Below are 8221 nucleotides of genomic sequence, written 5' to 3'. Positions count from 1 at the left end.
AATATGAACAAATTTAAACAAATATATTTTTAAAATTTATTCAATACTTTAAATTTTACACGGCAATCACAACCTGCTTTGAGAGATAGCTTTCTACTTTTCCATTTTTTATAAATATAAGTAAATAAAGTAACATAAAAAAGATTTTTTATTATATAAAACAGATATATTTTTATTATATATATTACATATAATATATTTTATTATTTCATATAAATTCGCTTAGAAAAAATAACAATCTTTAATGATTAAAGAGTAATTAAGTAATGAAAATATATATATTTAAAAGTTATAGCAAAAACAATACAATACTTATCTATAATAAAATTATTTTGTGGGATATATGTTGTAATATAAAATCTACCATTAAATACTAAATAATATTAGTCCATTTATTATTTAATGAAATACAAAAACATAATTGATTACTTTGAAATAAATACATAAAATCAATTAACTAAAAATAAATAATACAAATTACATCTATATATTATATTAAATATATAGTTGTTCAAAACTTAAGGAATCAAAACAAAGAGCAGAATTGAAAAGTTTGAAATCAAAAACGAAAGTGACCTTTGTAAATAACTACTGCAAAAGTAAAAGAATTAATATCATCGTTAACGCTAGAATTGTATCGACTCGTCGAATAAAGCCCAAGTTCAGTTTACCCACCAATGTATCAAACAGCTCTAATGCCAGAAACAGCCAAAACTAAATTATTGTGGAATTTGAAGGTGAAGAATCAAGAAATATGGTATTAGGTTAATTACGGTAATATACATCAGACCCTTGAAATCAACGGCAGTTCAATACACCTTCTTGTTAAATCTTTGTATTAGCAGTAGTATCCAATCTTTCCAAAACAGAACACAAGAATATTTTTATCAGACCTGATCGAACACAGCGGAACAAGCTGAGTTTAACAAGCTTAACATTGAAAGAAAAACAGCAACAGTGACCTTGAAAAACATGTTAATCTTGATAACTCATTTCGATTCGCCATCCGCAGTGACAGGGTCCGCTGCATTGAATGTATCTAAGACCCTTGAAATCAACGGCAGTTCAATACACCTTCTTGTTAAATGGTAAAAAGCCTATATTGCACGCTCAAAACCAATTATTACACAATAATATCAATACTTAAAATACTATAATGCTATAAAACCATCTACATAAACCCAAAACTGTTTAAACAAGCCATTGAATACTTTTTTAAGCCAAGAAATCAATTCAAACATATTCACGCAAATTAAGTTACACATAAAGTGCCGATCAAATCACGAAAAAAACAAGATAACAGAAAGTTATTTAAAATGCTGGTACACAAACACAACGTCGTTAAATAATTAACAAAAAGAGTTGTTAATGAAGGTTGAGAGAAATTTATCGCATTTAATAATGGTATGCGTGACATGGTGGACAGATAACTCGGTAAGAAAATATTCGTGGGTATTGTTTATTTAGAAATAGTAGAGCTTTTGGAAAAGAAGGTGGAGTGTGTGTCTATTGCTACAACTTTAAACTCTTTCAAAACTGCAAATACTGAACTTCAAAGAAATTTTGCATCTGCTAATAATTGAAAGAAATTCAAGAATTTTTGATTTAGTAAACCACCCTCCACTTCAAAATGGACATTATATTTATACTTTTTGCTATAATCTTACTCCATCAAATAAAATTGTTAGTCAATCATACGCTGAAAAATATACTTATCATATAATATGAACAATTACTTTTATAAAATCAACTGGAATAAGCTTTTTGAAAATCATAACGCAGACGAGTGTTACAATAAATGGTTACAACATTATGATATGGCATGCACTCTATAGCAGCATTGATAAAGTTGAAAATAAAACTGTGGATCAAGTGCAGGAAAGCAAATTTAGAGCCTAAAACTTAAGAGAATACGAAAATATTAATAAAGGCACAAAAAACTGTAAAATAAACAATCAGAGAGTCTAAGTATGAAATTGATCATAAAGCCAAAGATAATCTTAAATTAATTAAGGATTAAATTAAGCATCTGCGTCTGCTCGTATCCTCTCGGAAGTTCGGTTTGAAACGGTACAAAATGTGAATATTCGATTCGTTCCGTTTTTACAAAACAAAAAATATATTGCTTTGTATCGCATTTGTACGAAATACGTAAATCTTGTTTCGTTACGTATCATGTTGTTACAAAACGTGAAATTATTTTTTCAATTTGTACCGTTATTTACGAAACAAAATATTGTTTCGTTTCGGTTTTTGCGGAATATTTCATAACTACCCGCCCCAAACAGATATTTCATGATTACCACGCCCCCGAGCAATAAATGAACTTTTACGTTTAATACTTACTGACTTAATGTTTCGTAAACGAAAGTTTAACTAAAAACTTTATTAACAAAGCAATGCAATAGCATTTATATAAGGCACATCTAACGAAATTAAGAAAGATTTTGTCTACTTTTGGTAGGTTTTACTGTAATAAAATTTTAACGTTAAGTTCGTTAGACATAAATTATATATTTGTTTATAAACTCGCATGAAGAGTTTGCAATAAAATACTTCAAAATCTATTGTATAACTTCTTTTTACGATCCTTCTAAATACGATATTGTTGATATACGAACTTAAAATATTCTGCAAAACTAATTAATTTACACCATTAGTCAAAATGTACCGGAACTTGAAAAAGAAGTTTGAATTATTCCACGCTGTGCCTCGTGTTGAAGAAAAGCATAAAGTTGATGTGCTGAAATGGTGGAAGAAAAATGCCTCTACTTTTCCATTGTTAGCACAGTTGGCTAAAAATGTGCTCTGCATTCCAGCTGCATCAAGCTGTAGTAAAAGAGTGTTCAGCGCCAGCGGTGGAATTATAAATGATAAAAGACACAGTCTTTCCACTTAGACAGCAAAGCAATTGACTTTGATTAAAGTCAATTATGATCTTGTCTATCCTCACATGACCTTGAAAATTAAAAAAAAATGATGATGTAGCCCTCGATCCCCCAGCATTAACTCCATTCAGAACACCTACCAAGAATCCTATACCCAAAGCAGTTTTTTCAAAAAAGCAAAAGTTATCGTTCAAAACAAAAAACATTTTATCAACGCCATTATGCGCCATTATCTTTTTCTTTACCTTCAACACCAACATCTTCAGGAATCATAAGAAAATCAATGGAAGCTCCGGAAGAATTATCCGAAAGTGACACTCAACAAATATCGATATTAAAATGTTTTACTTTTTATTGTCAAAATTTAAATTTGTCGTGAAATATAATAGTCTAAATAAAACCGATTTCTCGTAAAAATCAAAAATGTGTGCGTAAATTGGTACAATACAAAAGTAAATTACTTTTTTGTTTTATGCTAGCCCTATATGTCGCAAAAATATAAGTATTTCTCGTTAAACTCAGAAATTTCTTGTTTGTTTGTTTCGTTTTTACCGTTTCATTTCGGAAGTTTAACTTTATTTCGTTTTGTACCGGTTTTTTAAAGACAAGAGCTTTTTGTCAATTTGTCCCGTATTTATCATGAAACAAGAAAATTGTATTTCTTTTTGTACCGAATTTTGCAAAAAAAGATAAAAATTGTTTCGTTTCGTAACGGTTTTATGAAAACAATATTTTTCATCGATTTGTTTCGTTTTGTACCGTTTTCAGACGCAGACCCTTAATACCAATAAATATAAACAGTTAAACTAAAATCAATCAGAAAATAAGTGCTCAGGAAATGGAAGATGGAGCAATATCGATAATTGAATCAGATATTACTAAAGTACTAAATATTTTTTCATTCAGTTTTTTAAAAGGAAAGCGACAATGTACCAAGATTTAATAAAGCATTGCATAAACCAATTGCAAATCCGGATATAAATGTTAATACCGTTATTAAAAAGTTAAGCAAATTGAATGTTTATAAATCTACTGGAGGGAACAAAGGACACCCAAGATTTTGACAGGAATGTTGTAATAGTATTTTAACTTTATTGTCAATTATTTTTAATCGATCCTACTTAGGTTGCATAATTCCGAGATTGTGGCAGTGTGTAAATATTATCCTTATATTTAAAAAAGGGTACAACTTGAAAGCAATAAACTATCGTCCTGACTCAACGTCTGTCGTATGCAAAGTAATGGCGAGTATAATAAGAGACGCTTTGATGAAATATGTAGTTGAAAATAAATTAATATCTGATTCGCAGCACGGCTTTGTCCGTAGTAAAAACTTTTGCAAAAATTTAATAATTATTTTGGAATTCTCCAAAGCATTTGATACAGTTGTACACAAAAGATTGTTAATAAAATTAAAAGCATTATGTGAAAACGAAATTTAAGTAAACCGGTTTAAAGCATATATGACTAATGGAATTTAAAAAATTGTCCTTGGTACTAATAAATCAGAATGGAAGGAGGTAACAAGTGGAGTGCCAGAGGGCTTATTAATAGGTCCGCTATTATTTGTTATCTATATTGATGATATATCAAAAGCAATAAAAAAGTTGTATGCTGACGATAAATAAGTTATTTCGGTTATAACAAATAACAACGGTAACTAAGCAATGCAAGAGGATTTATTGAACCTTAGTAAATGGAGTTAAAAATGATTACTACACTTAAACAACAAAAAATGCATATTATGCATATAGGGAAAAAAAAACCTCGCTATAATTATTATATGAGCCAACCAACGAGCAAAGAAAATTATTACACAATGATAAAAACATCTTTGGAACAAGATTTAGGGGTTCTAATATCTAATGATATAAAATGGAAAAATCATATAGATATGATTGAAGGAAAAGCAAACTGAAATAAAACATTGTTTTACATACTTAGATAAAGACCTAATGAAACTGCTAAATTGTTCTTTAGTTCGTCGCCACTTGAAATTCGCTTCACCGATTTGGAATCCTTATTATAAAAAAGACGTTAATAAAATAAAACAAGTACAACAAAGATCAAGACTAAGATGTTTATAAGGTATCAAATATGAAGAACGATTAAAGAATTTGGATTGATATCATTGGAAGAACGAAGAAAACGGAGCGATATAATAGAACATTACAAAAGTAAATATGACATTCAAAAAGTATAATAATATAAATAAATAAACAATTTTTATCCAAATTTAAGAGGTCATAGTCAACGTTTGTATAATAGTTCAAACTATAGTTACATTAAATCTCTCTTCAAACAAATATATTTTAAAAAAGAAGTAGAAGTAATCAATACTAAAGAATTTTTTTTAGAAAAGTGTCAGCATATTCCACAAATGTGTGAAATTTACAGTAGTTAAGACATTTGCGACTTCCCGTAACCAATTTTTTGGTATAAATTGATGTTTTATTAATTTGATAACTCATTTTTGACGAGTCTTTATTGATGAAACACAGAAAATTTATTGATTTTTGTTAATGACTATTTAGGTTATTAAATAACCTAGTTTTTATTTTCATCGCGCATTATAATGCTCTTGCGCAAATATCGTTGTTTTAAAGTCCTTAGTTTTATGTCATTAACTTCTTTATTCTATTGTTAACTACAACGATTTTGCAATTATATTTCTTACTCTTAAATTGCATTGTATTACTAGGACGAAATTAAAAACATTTAGGCTGTCAGCAACCAGCCTTTTGTAAAGAAGAGTTTAAAGGCTATTAAAATTTTAATAACGAAGACTTAGAACAGTAAATCTTATCTAGCGAAAAAAAGATGGCGAATATTAGCGTTTTTTGGTATTTTTTCAAAACTTTGAGATCGAGTCCTTTACTCTAATAAAATTTGTTATTTAATACCATTTTTATTTGTTTTATACGACAATCTTTCAGAATCTGCAATTAAAATCTGTAAATTTAGAGGTAGTGCGAAAGCGTATTAGCGCCCGTTTGATTATAATAGGTATGGGGAAATCGCGGTTTACGGCACCAATAAATGTGCTAAAATTCTGTGCTACGCTTTTTAATGTTTGGTTTTTGTTAGTGAGGTAGGAACGTTTATTGTAGCCTCATTTTGTAAAATTTATTATTGACATAGATGTTTTTTAAAAATTATAAAGGTTAAACTTGAATAATTTTTATTTTTGATTACAATAAGTAATTTTATAAATGGATTTATTGATGTTAAAAATATTGTTTCATTCCAAGCATTCTGCAAACATAGCAATTACGTTCTTTCTTTTTTCTTTCCATATCTTTTACCTAAGTTTACACATTTTTTAAGCACCTGCCAAATTTTATTGAAAAATAAACATGCCAGCTATCCCTATTATTTCCCCCAAATTTGGTACTTCAATTCCATTTTTTGAACTTGTTTGAACGGTTTTGAAAAATGTAAAAAGTTTTTGGTTATATTCAATGCAGACTACATAATAATAATTATTATAATTTATTTTATTTTTAAACTTTTTCGTAAACTTTTTAATAATGTAATAAAATAAATTGATTTAGATAAAAATGAATATTCCAATCAGTGTTATTGAGACATTAATTGAAACAAGTAAGGACTAAAAACTTTTAAATTGAATAAACTAAAATAAATATATTTTTGACCCTGTTTATCTTATTATTTTTTGGTAATTATATATATATATATATATATATATATATATAAAATATAATACAATGTGTAAATATTTTTTAAAACTTTTAACATTGTTTAGGTGCAGATGGATGTAGAATGGGTCAGTATTTTTTTGAAGACATTATTGTTTCACTTTTTCGATCATTCATATACTTTTTATTTATAATTTTTAATGAATAATTTGAGATCAAAAACTGTAATACATAAAATGTATTATTGATGTACATTAATTTTATGTAAATGTTTTATAATTTATAAATTATTACAGTCTTCAAAAACCAAAGAAAAAAAATTCTTTTTTTAGAATGCACTTTGGTTTTATATGATAATTTTTAGTGGGGTCAAAAGCTTTTGGCATTTACAATTTAATATAACTTTCGGTAAGTAATATTAAATTGTATTTTGTAATTGCTATCTTGTATTTTGAGTGATTATTTTAATGTTTAAAAAATTTTTACTTTTAGAAAAATTAGAAAAATCTGTGTGTAGGTTCTTACTTTAAATTAAGTAAATTTAATTACTAAATAAATCAGTTCACATGATCTGCTATTGCTAAACTGTATTTTAACACTTGTAATGAATTCTACATTAAGTTTGTACATTTTATAAATTTCAGCTGTACGATTACTTACTTTTATTTTTTTAACTGTATTTATGAAACAAGTGACAGAGTTCATGAGTAAGAAATTAAAACTAGTAGTTTCATAAATAAATTTGTTTTATCTAAAAAAATTTGAAAAACCTTAATTTATATTTTTTTATTGAAAATGTTTTTAATTCCAACCTATTAACCTTTTTCTGTATTATTCTTTAGTGGCATCTAAATCTCCATCGATAGGTTTGTAATTTTCTATTTAATTGTTTACCGTGCTTTTAAATAGGATTTCAGTTAGATAAAATATTACCTTTGCAAGTTTCTAGTTTTTGTACTAATGTAAATTTAGTGGCCTCTACATCTGGTACTTCTCCATTACCATGTCCTCGAAATGTGGTAACAAGTTCTGGAAAATGGTATGTATTATAGATTCGTATAAAAATGTAGTTTTAAAACTATAATAAATATTGAAAAAGCCTGTTTCTTTTTGCTTGTAATCTTTATCCAAGTATTTTCTTATTATTGTATTAATTAATTATTATATTTAAATATACATCACTAGTTTTTATCAGGAATTACTTTTGTCGATTATAGAAGATATAGGTACAACCACCCAGGGCCGTATACCAACAGATCTTTTCAAAAATGGGTCCATTATGGGGGTGAGGACAGACCATCTTTTAAATGGCCTGCCGAGTTTCCATGCAAAGGTGGTTGGAACAGAAAAGGTGGTAGAGAAGGAAGGGATGGTAGGGGCAAGGAGGGTATTAATAAAAAAATTGTAAATAATATGTAAAAATTATATATGTGTAATTGCATCAAAATCAAATTTGGTGTTTCATTTTTGAATCGTTATTTAATGGTTAAATCTTACTTGCAATTTAATATTAATTGAATTTAAATTAATATTGTTTAAAAACGTATTACACCATTTTTATATTTATGAAAATTGCATTGATTAGATTATTATCAATGATTTATTTATCATTTTGTGGAAATAGTGGTATTTCTTTTTTTTAAGTATCACTGTTGCTTATTTAATGTATATACC

At 27.3% G+C, this 8221-nt stretch overlaps 2 long non-coding RNA genes across 2 annotated transcripts; both read left to right on the top strand.

Moving 5' to 3' along the window:
• Nucleotides 1-6428: 6428 nt before the first annotated feature.
• Nucleotides 6429-7060, top strand: LOC136091170 (uncharacterized). The gene is made up of 3 exons (XR_010643752.1): nt 6429-6491; nt 6655-6675; nt 7040-7060. It is a non-coding gene; the product is annotated as an uncharacterized LOC136091170 (long non-coding RNA).
• Nucleotides 7061-7210: 150 nt separating this feature from the next.
• Nucleotides 7211-7583, top strand: LOC136091188 (uncharacterized). The gene is made up of 3 exons (XR_010643772.1): nt 7211-7254; nt 7390-7413; nt 7520-7583. It is a non-coding gene; the product is annotated as an uncharacterized LOC136091188 (long non-coding RNA).
• Nucleotides 7584-8221: the final 638 nt, after the last annotated feature.

Source organism: Hydra vulgaris, chromosome 14 (assembly GCF_038396675.1).
Source record: "Hydra vulgaris chromosome 14, alternate assembly HydraT2T_AEP".
NCBI classification, from domain to species: Eukaryota; Metazoa; Cnidaria; class Hydrozoa; order Anthoathecata; family Hydridae; genus Hydra; species Hydra vulgaris.
This window is presented reverse-complemented; position numbering and strand designations above follow the sequence as displayed.